Raw genomic sequence first — 14788 nt, forward strand, 5'->3', positions numbered from 1 at the left:
ATTGTTTCAGATGCTTTACATTTCATTTGAAAAATTGTTTAAAAATCACGACTGCATCTAAGCTTTTAAAATGTTCATTTTACAATCAACAGCTGTTCGCAGATATTCCTTTCCCTTAATTTTTTGTTTCCAGTGATGCAATGAAGTGTAGCAAACACAAGTTTGTTATATATATTTTAAACGAAGACAAGAAGACACTTACGACATAAATTCCATTGAAATTCTCCAGCGTCTGGCTCAAATAAACTGAGCGGAATATTTGTCACATATATGCATTATTGCCTTGTTTGTATAGTTTTAGATAAAACGTTCACCATTTCTCAGCAATTTAGTGGCGGCTGCAGTCCTATACGTCCTGGAAACTAATGAACCGTGTCAAGTGGAGTAGTCTATCTCCACAACTTTAAATTCTAAAGCGTGAGGCGGCGTAAATTTCTTTCATTCTCGCCTCACATCCATTTATATGCGCGTACACTTCGCACTGTTAAGTAGCTCTCAATTTACAAATAAATCAATGGCACAGCCGAGAAACAAGATTACACTTGGCGGCGCGCGGCAAATCATTTCAATTTTGAAACAGGATTCTTGCAAATTCACACTCCGGGGGCCGTCCCATTTCGGCATTATTCGCAATTCTGCACCACACGCGTGTATAATTTCGGGCGATTACACCGCTTTTTAGAAAGCTGATTGAGAGGATTGTAGTAATTGTCTTTAATTTAAGAAAGTGCCAACGAACAACAATCTCGCGGGTGAGTGAGTGGTACACCTCGGACGCGTGCACAGCACGGTTCATGTATGTATGAGCGACCCAAAGCTCGACGTTGGAAAGCCATTGCCTTTACATATGTATATACGTTCTAAGGAGGCCCATTTCGTCCTGCTGCAATATCGTAATTAAATAAAAAGAAATGATTCTCCTTTTTTATAACCGCAGGCGAGTTATTTCATTTTTAATGCTAGCGTCGAGGCTGCAATAGAGCAACGGACGCGTCCAAACACGCGCACTGGATTTAGCCACGTGGATACAAAAAAAGTGATTAACACACGGCGACAATTTCGTCAGCACAACATGCACATCAAGATGTATAGAGAAATGTTGTGGTTTAGGCAGTATTACAGTTTCTTTGCCGCACAAATGGAGAAAAAAGTTTAAAGCAGATTTATATACCTGCCCGTAACTGATATATTAATAGTATTCATCAAGACGGAGATAATCCCCAACATAGCAGCAAAAACATTTTTTAAATGGTTATTGTAAAATCACAATAAAAACCAAACTAAACATATCAATATTGGTCCCTTGTTGATATTGCCTCGTGTAAAAAACGTTCTCAAAGTAAGCTTTCTTTTCATTCAATAATGGAGCTCTTTCATAAAGGTGATTCATTATTTGTCAAAAGAGCTGCGCATTTAAAAAGCATTCCCTAATCCCAATCAATGCATTCAAAAAGCACCACCAGGAAAGTATTACGCGCTCATTCATGTGGCAAATCGCCTTAAATGTGAGTCATCGCACTTTTGTGCGATTCAAACCCTTTAATCTAGGGTCTAGTGGGTGATTCAGTGAGGAATCCTCTCGGTAAAAGAGGCAATTTTCACCTAGCTACACTATGATGCCGCTTGAAAAATATTTTGACAAGGTGACTAATTTCTGCGCATTTTTCAGCGTGCACGCAGCTTACAGTTTCACAATTTACAAATGCCACTTTGCAGATTCATGGGTCAGCTCACAAGGAACAGGTGCGCGAGTGCGTGAAGGAGTACTTTATTTGACAGGAAATGCTTGAGACATATTCAGCTCTCGGGAAGCTGCTGGGCGTGATTCATCAACAATGAAAAAATATTATTCCTGTGAGAGCAACCGAAACTAATAGAAATAACTTAACTTGTCTACTGAGCAACCTGTAAATCTGCAATTATCTCTCCGTTTCAATCAAATTCTCTGCCATAAAATCACGGTGAACGTAAGCAACAGGAGTATTTTGAACCTGGAGATTTGTCAGAGCGTGCAACTTCTGGGTAATAAAAAAGCTATATGAAGTTTCGATTAATCTTTCAGTGCGCAAATGTGAAGAGACCCCACACCGATCTCAAGGGCCGATTCCAGATCCTGATGTCAAAACTTTCTTTCAATATCCTCATTCTCGCGAGCAGGAACCAATCCATCATTGTCCTTTTGAGAGCCCTGCTGACGCTTTTTAAGCCGCCGCCGGTAAAAAGTGCACACAATGTGTGCTCGTTTCTTTTTCATGTGTGATTACAAATGAATGAGCGAGTTGGTGTTTGTGCACGCACGCAAGCACGAGAGAAGAAATTGTGCTGATTACCTGGTGAAATATTGAGAGGCGCGGTTGCACAAAGCGGAGGGAGTGAAAGAAAGAGTGTGGTCCTCTGTGCGAGATTTATCGTCATCTCGCACCTAAATAAACGTCGATCTGAAGCACTAAATTATTCCCAGGCGTCGGCGGAAATCTCATTTTGCGATTATTTATTGGTGTCGGCGAAACAACGAGTAGCTGGCAGCTGTTTGACCACAACAAAGTGGACAATACCCGAGAGAAACAACACCCAGCAGCAGTACGTACGCCTTATTCTATATTCCCGTTCTTTGTGCTCCTCTGGTGAGAGTTAGGTCTCTTTTGATCTCGTCGCGAATAATTAACGTGAAATTGACTTATCCGTGGCTAATTTTAATTAAAATTTACCGCATGAACCGACCAATAGAGAGTGCATTGTCGCGACGAAAGTTTTGTGCCAAAACAGCAGATGCAAGAATTGGGACAATTTTGCAGACAATTCCATGCTTTTTGAAATTCCTCTTTCTAAAGGATTGTGCAATGTAAATAGACTCATTTCCTCAACTAAACGTCGCGTTCTGTTCAAAAATTTTAGATAGAGAACAAATTGCATTTTATTTGCTCGTCGTGAGCCACTTAGTGTCATTTTTTACAATTCAATGTCATACGAACATTCCCTTTTTGGAGCAATTTTGCTGCCAAGGCGGTGAGCCAAAGGAAAAGGCGCAGCAAGGCTCGGTCCCGTTGGATCTCGTTTTTATGCAAATGCGAACCGAGGGCAACAAAGCAGCGTTTAAAAAATGCCATAGTTTGTCTTGACCTGAGTCAATGAACCAGCATCGTGCGTATTATTATGAGTGCTCCCAACAGACAACTCGATGCCATGATGCGAGGCGAATGCTAAAATTCTCACAAAGTGAAAGAGGTGCTCATTTTTCTTGATGGACGCACGCACTTTGTATAAAGTGGACATCGCTTACTATAGCACATACTTTCGTCATCAGGTTACACCGGCACCTGATGGGCATTATTTTAATGGCATACAATCACCGACAATTAATGCGGACGTGTTGCGTTTTAATTCGCCGTTTCCTCCGCGAGTTGCAGCATCTTGGATCGTTTTCCACGGGAGAAATCGTGCAATGGTGGTGTTTGGAAAAAAAACTTGGTAGTTTTTGTCAACGAAATGATACATTTTCACTGATGGGAAACTCATGATGCCTTTAGGAGTGGAAACCGTCGTTCGATAATGGAGAATTGAATGCTTCTTAAGTATAAATCATTAATAGACAAATGAATAAAATGCTGGTGTATGCTAATTCACTTTCATTTCAGAGAGTCAATCATTCACTTCCGAGATAGCGGTTTTCAAACTCAAAGGATTCGAGAGTTTGACAAATTTACGGAAAAGCTTCCTACGCTCAATGAACTTTAGCCTTTGGTCGAAGAGTTCATAACCTTTTCTTGATGTAGATTATGGACCACCTATGATTTAACAATTTTATCTTAGCGACAATGAATTGTAAAAAATTCAACAAAATTTAGGTAATTCAAACAATGCAGTATTTTTTGTAGCATTTTAGCTTCAAGATCTAAAATTAAATAAAAATTGGTTACTAATCTCAACCTAAAGAATATTAAATTCCTTTAAATACTATATAACAAGTTTTCCTCCATGCAATCAATTTTCTAGGCCCATTTTGCACATTCTAATCACGTACATCCGCATGGTTATTGGGTCAAAAGACGAAATTGCACAGCAACAAGGTGAAAATCCTGTGGCTTAATTTCGACTAGAAACTGAACCACTAAAATCGGCCACCTCGTAAATCGTTGGAGGCGATATCATCTACGACGGCAGCGTGCGTATAATTTCTGGCGAGAGATAATTTAGGCAAAACAAGCCGCGTGTCATCTCTCCCACACAAGTGCATCCAGAGAGGCGGCCCCATTTTCACTTTCCTCGGCACACCTGACGCCGCCGCGCTCAAAAGTTTCATTTATTTGTTCTTTCTTTCTTCAAATTCATAAATAATTGAGCGCTGACGCTGCGAGGCATTTCCGTTCATTCACTCTCTGCCGCTCGATTAGCAAGTGCAAAGACACACATTTGGCCGAGTGTGTGTATGTATACGCAACTCGAGCCGATAAATCACTTTAACTGCACAGGAAATCCACTCAAACTAAGCAACCCAGCCGGCCGGCCACTTTTCTTCTTCCCGAGGCTGCCGGTTGCCTCGTTTCGTTGGAGGTGCGCGTGAAAATTTATTCATTTCCAGTGTTGTTGTCGCTGAAAACAAGGCCCTGTTTGTTTTCCCATGCCAATTCGGGCTCGTAAATATATGCGCGCGGCCGTACGAAAGAGAAATCAAAATGTGTGTTGTTTGAGGAAAATAAACTCGCTGTTAAAATGTTCACAGGCCGTGCGTTTTCAATCTCGAGCGGCTGGCGGGCGGATTTGCTCTTGTTATGGATGTGCACGATGCACTTCCTTAATATCATGGCTGGTCGTGGACCACAGCAGATTGTTATTATGCGCATGAGTTTCCTAAAGGCTGGAGAGCGAAAGAAGTTGAATTTTAGGTACTTGTCAGGCTGTCAGAAAATAATGCAATTCTTACATTTCTATCTTTCCATTTGAAATACTTATGAAAACAAAGCCAATGTTGCAACGATATTCAAAATTTCGTCCATTGAGACCCACGACAAAGTGCTATATTATCGCCCAAGGCGTGCATGCATTGCACAACAGCAATTGTCAGCTCGCCGAGCCGATAAAAATAATAAAAAGCGGCTCTCACAAAAGTGCTGTTTATTTCCGCTGCAATGTATCGACTCGTGCGCTGATTGATCTGGCTTATTGTTTCCTTTAGACCTGGTGCCACACACACAATCGTTTTGTGTACCGCACCGCTCGCCGTGTCAGCTATCTCTCGTGGCCGGCCATTCCATTGTGGATGGGGCGATTGTTGAGCTGGTGCACAATTAACTGCACATTATTATGCATTTTGTCCGTTCTCCTGTCGAAACAAACAGACGTGTTTTCCTGCGGTTTGCGCTCACAAAAGCCGTGTTGACGCGGTGGAAAATGGTGTGTGCCACCAGCAGCAAATCGAGGAGAAAGTATATTTTAGTTAGTAGTGTGCGGCTTTGCGAGTGCGTGCGCGCCGACGAGGAACATATCGTCGGTCAGAGCACCCGGCTGAAAAAGCAATTTTTGTTTATTGAAAGGCGGTAGTATATATTTCAGTTCGAACCGCAAGACGACTCGAATTTGAGTACACACGTTGCGTGCGTCTCTTTTAAATGTTATTATGATCTTACAATTGGCGGACAGGAGAAACTTATTGCCGCAAATGCAGCTTTCAAACTTCATTTTTACTAGCTCTTTTAACTACATGTTATGCATTAAAATTGAAGTTAAAGTTCCAATTTTATCAATTTATGTAATGAATTACAAACCGGCGACAGAATTCATAAAAGATATTGAAGGTAAATAAATTAAACTTGAAGGTATTAGAAATTTCCTATTTGATTCTACGATCAGTTAGGAAAAAAATATGCAAGCGATAGGAGAATAAGTCTTAGCACGTGTTTGAATTGCGATTTTGGCCAATTCCTGGCCTCACCAGCAAACCTGGCACTGGGATTACTACACCGAGTCCTATACTCACCGCATGAAAGTTTCAGTGGCTTTGATAACTAAGGGGAGTGACAGTTCGAAATATCAACATTTGTTTGAATAATTTGCTAGAAAATGACTGCAAAATAAAAATTGTTCAGTTCTCAAGCTGTCAAATGCTTAACTTTTATTGATATAAATTGAGAAATAAATATATCGCAGCGCCATTGAATTGAATTTCAGATAATGGAGGTGCTATTTGAAAGACACGTTATTTCCCATCGCTTGGTAAACAAGAAAATAAAAAGTCGAGGCGAAATAAATTAGTGTTCCACATTTCTTGTTGATGTTTGACAAAATGTTATTATTAAGGATTCGATTAGAGCCAATAATTCTTCGCAGTTATAGAAAACGAATAAATTGCAACTGTCGGCAATAAAATTGGCCAAGTGGAATTATTGCTCTTTTTGCGGTCTCATTAGAGAGGTTCGCCATTATTAAAGAATACAAACACACAAATCAAAACATCCTTTTCTACGTTTCCACGGACCGCAAAATATTTCATTATTCCGTAGTATTATATTGCAGCAATCGTATTTCGACTTTTATTGCAGTCGCTCTATTAACAGCCGTTTTCTATAAATAAAACGTCTAATTTCTAATTTGCAGAAGTGCAGCGTAAATATCAGGTCGTCCATTCAAGTAGTGTGTCAATGGGGTCGTTTACGATGGAGAATGATCGACACAGTTTCATGGTATGTGTACTTGAATGATGCAAGCTCGTGAAATAAATCAGACGAGTGAAGCATCTTCATGACTCGTTTCTGCAGGCACTCGATTGTATCATCGCCTGCTCCATTGCGCTAGTCAACAGGCGTTATTTAATCAGCAGCTTCTCTTTTCATGGAAGAGTTCCCTTAATAGTTTAATTCTGGCTGTTTGTGAGAAATGTGCCTCGTTTAATTATTAAGAGCAGCCGCGTGCGTGAGAGTGGCAATAAACTAATTTAGAGCATCATTGCATAACGAAAAAGTTTAGTTTTCAAACGCACACATGCTGAGGTTATTCACGCATTCTTTGCTTAATCGCTATAGTATTTTTTTTTAATTCGTTTGACTTTGAGGCGAACGCATCTTGAATCGCCCGACTTTCTCTGGATAACAATCAGGGCAATGTTTGGCTGCGGTCATCTGTTTATTTTGGCCTGCGATATAAATCGATTTGCTTTTTGCGGCCCATCACCTGTCTGCATTGGCCATTAACTTTTGATGATGAACCGGCAGTCAATTTCTCTCTCTACCAAATCAATAGCTCATTAAAATAATTCTGCACAAATAAACACGGGCGAGATGCAGTGGCGGGAAAAAAATTCGATCGGATTTTATTGTGCGTCAGTTTATTGTCGGTGAAAGCGATCAAATGATTTTGATTTGACCACCCAAGTCAACAATGAACACCGTTAATATTTTTGATCACCTCTGACACCGAACAAGCCCGCGTGCTCGCTGGGATCATTGAATTCTGCTTGCAAAGAAAGTGCGAATAATAAAAAGAGATCACTTTCCTTTTGATCGTATATACCTATATTTCAATTTTTGCTGTTACTAATTTATTACCACCACATCCTCCGTTTTAAACGGCGAAGTGAGAAAAAGCGCAAAAAACTTTACTAGCAAGAAAAAACTAAATTGGAGAGACTACCATCTTGTGGGGCATAAAAAACCGCAACATTCTTCCTCAATATAAAGCGATCGACGCAATGCAAGTTTTGTTCCCATAGTTGTAATGACATTAGCAAGCGTATAATTTTTTGTTTACAATGAAATTGAGACTGGGCGATTACAATTTTCTACACTCTCACAAGCACATCGCAGCAGTCTATTTGTGCGGGCCGCTGAGAGCTCCTTTCTTCGCGCGATTTTATTCAGAATTTGGCACGCTTTTAGCAATAATTCTGCGTCGAAAAAAGAGATGTTAACGTCATTTAGCACGGTTTACTCACTTTTTGGAACTCATAATTGAATCATCATCAACGATAGTTGGGAAATTTTCAAGGGTATGATCGGAGGATCCGATATGGTGTTTACTAGAGGCTAGAATTAAGAATTATTTTTACGGAGTGCACTTCTCCAAAGATCCTAATAATATAGAGGCAATAACACGATTATGACTTAATAAGTACACGTCGTGGGAACTGCACAATATATGAGTAGAAAAGTGCATCCATTCAGCCATCGTGCGTTGTTTGGATAACGTGGATGCTATCAACCTACGCTGCAGAGCCAGTTCGTGTGGAAAACGAAGAAAAAGAGAGTTTAGAAACTGCACTGCATCAGAGGCAGCAGATCTGTAAATAATAGTGAATAGTGCCACACTTGTTGACTTCATTAATGCAAGATTGTATCGCTAATATAGAGGCAACGACGTGCCTGAATGAAAATAAAACACACCAATAATGTATTCAGTCAGGTTCTTTACTCAATCAGCCACAAACACGGCGAGCAGAACAAAGAGGCATTTGTCAATTTTGACAATTCCCGATAAAATTGAGTCATCGGCCCACCACGGATTCGCATTGTTTTGCAAGCTGATTTTGAGCACTGCTGCGCTGGAGAAAAGATTAAACTATGTTCGCTTTTCCTTAAAATCACGTAAATGGAATTAACAGCTCCTGTCTTGCGTAAAATGAAAGGATTGACACGACACACCATGACATTTAAACGGTTAATGAACCAAAAAATAGAGATCGTTGCTTAAATTACTTGAATCAGGAAGCCAAAAATCTTTTTTTCTCTTTTTATCCCTGTCCGAGGACCGGGAAGGGGGCGCACTGCACTAGCCCGAATGCTGAAACCCGGGTCCCAATAACACCGCGAACGGATAACATGGGCGCACCAGGCCGCACAGGGACCCAGCCCACTGAAGAGCCACTTACCTCCGCACCGAGGACTGCATTGAAACGCTAGACATTCGTCCCGTGAAGCCAAATCACGCATGCTGGAAAGGTGCAAACCAGTAAATAGCGAGTCAGCCTAGAGCAGGCCTAGAGCTATGCAGCCGGTAGGGAGGGTTTCCAGGCGGTCACCCATCCATCTTCTGATGCACGCCATGTTGCTTAACTTCGGTGATCTAACGAGAACTGGTGTATCCAACATATGCTACACCCTAGACAACTCAGACTCGAAAAATTTTAATTTACGACTGAATTTTTACGCGTATTTTCTAGGAGTCCTAGGAGTCGCAAAAATATGTTATTTCATTAAGAGCCTTTCACACGCAGAAGGTGATGAGAATTTAAGAGCATCATTACAAAATTCCCTTCTTGCCAATTGCAAACATTCCACGCTCTCCATAAATGGTGGCAAGTTTGTCTATTACACAAATCGTGACATTAGCGAGACAGAGCTTTCCAAACAAAAGTGCCCAACTAAAATTGATTCTAAGATTTAGCTTAACTGCTGTGACGACAATTCTGGAGCCATGTTTCCTCGAGTGTCGCGTCTAGACGTGCCAACCGCTTCATCCGCTCGTAATTTTCGCAGTTCTATACAGAGAGGAGCTAGTCTCGTTCGGGGGAATTTCAGAGAAAGCCATCATCGCTATCATATTGGGCGAGGTCCTTCCTTCCCAACATCAAGAGCACTTTATATGCAAAATTAACGTCCCAAATGGCCGGGCGCGCGGCACCTCAGGCTCCACGCGGCACTTCTTCATCTCGTTGTGCCCGTGTGTGTCTTGTCTTTCGCGATCGCGTTATTAAAATTCATACACACGCGAACGATAAATGCGCCTAATAGTGTATTCAAATTCAAATCAAATTTGCTCAGACCCAGCCTCCGAAGCGCACACAGATGACATTAGATAATGACTCAAAAAGTTAACCTCAATACGCGCGCATCTATGGTCAAAGAGAGGCAGTTTCTAAATTACTCCACTAATTCGAGGGTTTCTCTTCTAGTATGACTGCCGTGGGCTGCTAGATTTTCAGCTTTTTTCCCTACTTCAAATATAATGAACTTCCTCGTTTTGGAAAATGACACTTTCGCCGCGTAATGAAGCTGCTAATCTAATGTATGCAAACACACGAGAAATGCTTGCAAAAATAACACAAAACTTAACAGTTTTCTAACAGGTCTCTTTCATTATACCCCTCACTCAAAAACTCTCTCCAATTGTGCAGTGTAAATATTTTTATTTATTTATTTATTTATATATTCACTGCGACGTACAGTGCTCCATGAATGGGTATCCACGCCAAGTGCTCCGGGATAATTCTGCGTCATTAACCTGCTAAGGACCAGCGAGCGGCGCGGGCTCCACACACGCTCGGCCTGAAAAGTCGTCTGCGCGTCACTTTACTACTTTTTACGCTGCATCTCTGTCAGCAACAGCCCGAATTTGAACGTGTACTAGTAGAAATCTTTTCCTCAAACACATTCACTATGCAGCAAGCGACTGTGATGCCTTGTGTAATTAAATGTGACGAATTCAAGCACAAATTATACATATTTACCAAGCATAAATAAACTTGAATATTACATCGCTAGAGATACGGCTTTTTTGGTAAGGAAATTTTAATTTCATTTGGTTAATCAGAGTTTGATGAAGGTGAAGTTTGTCGGCTCATGTTAGAAATTCGACTGCTTTCACATCCTGCTGGAAAATCTGTTTGAAAAGAAACAATACCCTGGGAAGAAAATTCCAGCTGCACACTCGATACCCCTTCAGGTGCATTCAACGGTAGGAGGAAATAAAATATCTTTTTCTAATTGATTTCCTCGACGCGAGTGACAAGTGAAAAGAAGTGTCGCACGCACACACACACACACACACACACACACACACACACTCAGAGCAGGTTGCCTGGCTCGTTTCTCCGAGGAGGAATTACATAATTTAATGTGCAACAATCATTAAGGAGTTGAGCCGGCGCTGCCTTTGTGACCGGCCGCTAATGAGTTGGAAACCATCCAATAAATGTCACGCTGAAACACTTTATGTGCATTATGTCATCAAAGCACCTGCAACACATTTTCGGCCACCGAAACGTGGTAAAAATATTGTATCCATATCTCACGGCTAATAATGTGTTCTCATTTTTCGAATGGGTATTTATTTGCATACACAACATAAATTAAGGTGTGTCTCGCCATTAAAACTCACCGCTAATCTAATTCTCGAAAATCGGGCCGAGCCTGCAGCAGACGAAGTGTACCGGTCACATAATACTCAAACTGGCGAATGAAATTATAAATCGCCTCGTAATAATAGTAATAAATAAAATTATGAGATGCAGTCGGGCGAGTTGCATACATCGCTGCCGGCGAGCTACACAAAAAGCCGTGTACACACAGCAGCTCCACTTTTCTCCTCTCGCACAGATGTTTATATTATTACAAAGGCTGACTGCGGTGTCTCGACTCAGGCCGATTGAATAATAATTCTGAGTAAGCCCCACACATTTGCATGTGTTAGTGGTTTATCATCAAAGTTAAATCTATTAGCCCGCGAGAAAATCAGCCGAGTGTTGGATTACTCTTTGTTCGGTTTGACAAGAACGAGTGTCTTGGTGCGTGTGTGTATGCGAAAGTGAAAAATTGTACATAGGCGTGAATGGACGTGATCTCTTAAATGTATGGGATCGTTCGAATATAGGCTAAAAAAGGCGTACGCTCGCAAACGCATTAGACAGGCACATTATTGCTCTGCCTTGGACAGCCCAATTGCGCATAAATGGTAAAAGGAAAAGTCGACGGTGCAGGTCGTGACCACAAACGGACCTCCACCAAAAGGCAAATCACGCACACTTTGTGTGACAACACTCTGAAAACTCATTAGCTCTGCTACTTTGTTGCAACATTATTTTATCAAGTTTATTTGCAGGGGCCAAAATTTCACTATTATTTGATTTTTAGTATAGTATGTTAACAGAAATTAATTTGGAATATTCTCAACTTTCATAGCTTTGCCTAATAAAGGTAAAACTGAAGAAAAAAATTTAACTAGTGATAGAGAAATATAATCGGACTCGTTTATTTCTCTATATCATCAGATATGCCTTCCTCGAGCAAAAGTTTCAAATAATCATGCTAATCCAAGGAAGAAAATTACCTTTTGAATTTAATTCTAATTACGGGGAAATTTTTAACTTATGCATTCCGAAAAATCTACACATTTAACTATATAAAATAATTTCAAGCCTCACGCGATATCGATTGAATGACTGTTTAAAAAATCACAACTTAACAAGCTCGTTGTAAGTTGAAATTTCATTTGCTACAAAAACATTCACACGGAACGAAGTTAACAAACTAGCCAATACACTCGGGCTGCGGTTTATCTCGCATACTCTTTTACTTTACTCTCTTAACTTTTTGTCAGGCGCAGATAAACACCAGCACACTCACGAAGCCACACTAAACAAGAGCTTGAGGAACAAGTTCTTATTTTCTATCAATTTCCCCCTGCATACCGCAAAAAGGTGACAAATTTGAGGTTCTGTAGCCGGTCTGAGAAAAACTTGTGTTTTTCACCGCGACAGTACGTTGCGGTCGGTCCAACGACACATTTGAAACATTCAAATGTCGTTTGTGTTCCGTGTTGAACCTCTGTTGACGCCAAGAGTTAATGACTCCAATGAATAAGACGCCGGCAAAAGCAGCTGCGAGAAAAGTACTTTGGCGCACAGGGAAGCACTTTTTTTACCACTTTTCCTTGCAATTTCTAAACTACCATATTTTACGAGCTCAGATTAATTTGATTATTGTGTACCGAATTTTATGAGTTGCTTTTTATTTTCTTTAAACGACTTTAGAAGAGCGAAACCGTGTTATTCTCAACATGTAAATATGCGCATTTTAAAGGTCGTGAAGTGAGAGAAGTCAAAATTTTACTCGATGTAGAAAGCTTTCTTCCAGCAAACTTTGACTTCGCATTACATTCAGAATTTTTAGGGGATATTTAAAATTCTTGCTGAATATAAATTTAAATCTGTTATCTAAAACGCTAAAAGATAGAATTATTTAAAATGTCAATTATTTAAAGAGTCTTATAGAAACTCGTTATCCTGGTGATTTGTATGGGCTTGGTATGGAACATATTTTCGTAAAGAAATATTGATCATTTGATACAGCTATATATGTTACCAAAGTAAAAAATACAAAGAAAATACTACGGGGAGAATCATAAAATAATTGTACACTTTATCTAACTCACAAAACGAAATACCCATTTGCATAGTTTTAATATTTTACGCATGGTTTATATTAAAAGGTATTATCTTGACGAATTAATAGCACTTTCACTGTAAAATCTTCTAACCTTACAACACATTGTGTGCCGGGGTCGCGTTTTCGCAAAACATTGGTCAATTGCTACAAAGTGCTTTTATTTCCGCCATCTTCACCTATGACCACGCAAAAACCCTTTTGGCGCAAGCCTACTTCGATGTAATTGGCTTGCAAGAATCAAAAGGCAATTATAATCGCATTAAGGTGAGGCGAATCAATCACCCAGATGGCAAACCACTAGAGTGCACCACACCACGCGACTGATTCGCAAAGGCGTGAGTATTGCGCTGCCAAAGTAATCCGATCGTCGATGGGCAATAATCTTAAAGTGGAGTGGGCGAAATTGGATCATCGTTTACACCAACGCGTACGCTATCTCTTAATTACTGGTCGGTTCATTAGCACTCGGCGCGAGAGAGATGCAGGAATATCGGATATCGCACGCGCGTGCATGTGCTCGAGTGCAAAACGCCACAGAGAATCAGATTCGATAAATCACCCGCCAGCCGGGTTGATCCTCGCGCGAGCTTCTCTGTCTCTCTGGGTTAATGATAAAATAAACATTTATTTGTGGCGAAAGGTCACCTGACTCGCCAGAAGAAATTTCAGCGAGTTGCCGTTAATTTACGAGTTTTCTCGCCGAATTATTTTACGCTTTTTATGAACTGTTCGTACTCTCACAGCTAGAGTGTTTGCGAGTGTATGAAGAATCGCCAGCGAGCAATAAAACAAACGGACACAGTTTCACTTATCGCTGCTTGGCACTCCCTCGACAACAAAATAAAACGCTTCTTCTACAAGCGGCTTCTTCCATGTTTTCGTTTTCGAGAGGCGTGAATTGAGCCTTTCCGGCCTGGCTTCGATTTCTATTTGGAAATTGCATCAATTCCAGCAATGGCTCAATCGTTAATTTGCTGGGTGTTAATTACCCTGCTCTGCAAAATAGACTATGTTCTATTTTACATGTGAAAAGTAGCCCGAGAGCTTTCATTTTCCAGAGTAGCCGCGTGCGTCATCCTCACTTGCCACTTCACCTCGCGGGCCCAAACGATAGAAATTCGATGGGTTAAGAAACGGCCTTTCGTTTCGGTAATAATGACGAAGCAAAACACGAGGTTTTCCATCAAAATAATGGGGTTTGGATGATGTCCAAAAAAATGAGAAAAATTAAAACAAGCTACAAGCTTTTGAAGTCAATTTCATTAAACCGAAAATGTAAAAACTACAAATCCTGCATGATTTTCCCGTCAAACTTATCAAAAATGGGATGAATTAAAAAGCGTTACAAGATTCAATAAAGAAGGAGCATATTTGATATTGAACAACCTGCCGGAGTTGGAATATTGATCTAAGTTCTTTGCCATTTTCAACAGTTTGGTTGGCATTGCATGTTTAAAAATTAAATAATCATATTGCGTGGATGCTACTTATGGCAGACGTGAATATAATTCTGTAAAAACCATCTGCAGAGCTGGCTGAAATTAAAAAATCTCGATATAGCGAGGGATACAATCCAAAACTATAATTGTAAAAATAAAGTGTATCGGTGTTCTTGACGCGAAAAGAAATATTTTCTG

The 14788-nt window shown here is 40.4% G+C and overlaps 1 protein-coding gene across 2 annotated transcripts in view; it reads right to left on the reverse strand.

Moving 5' to 3' along the window:
- Window positions 1-14788, reverse strand: part of LOC135941557 (centrosome-associated protein 350-like) — a 102942-nt gene that overhangs the window by 47780 nt on the left and 40374 nt on the right. The window lies entirely within an intron of this gene.

The sequence above is a fragment of the Cloeon dipterum genome, chromosome 3 (assembly GCF_949628265.1).
Source record: "Cloeon dipterum chromosome 3, ieCloDipt1.1, whole genome shotgun sequence".
Lineage (NCBI taxonomy): Eukaryota > Metazoa > Arthropoda > Insecta > Ephemeroptera > Baetidae > Cloeon > Cloeon dipterum.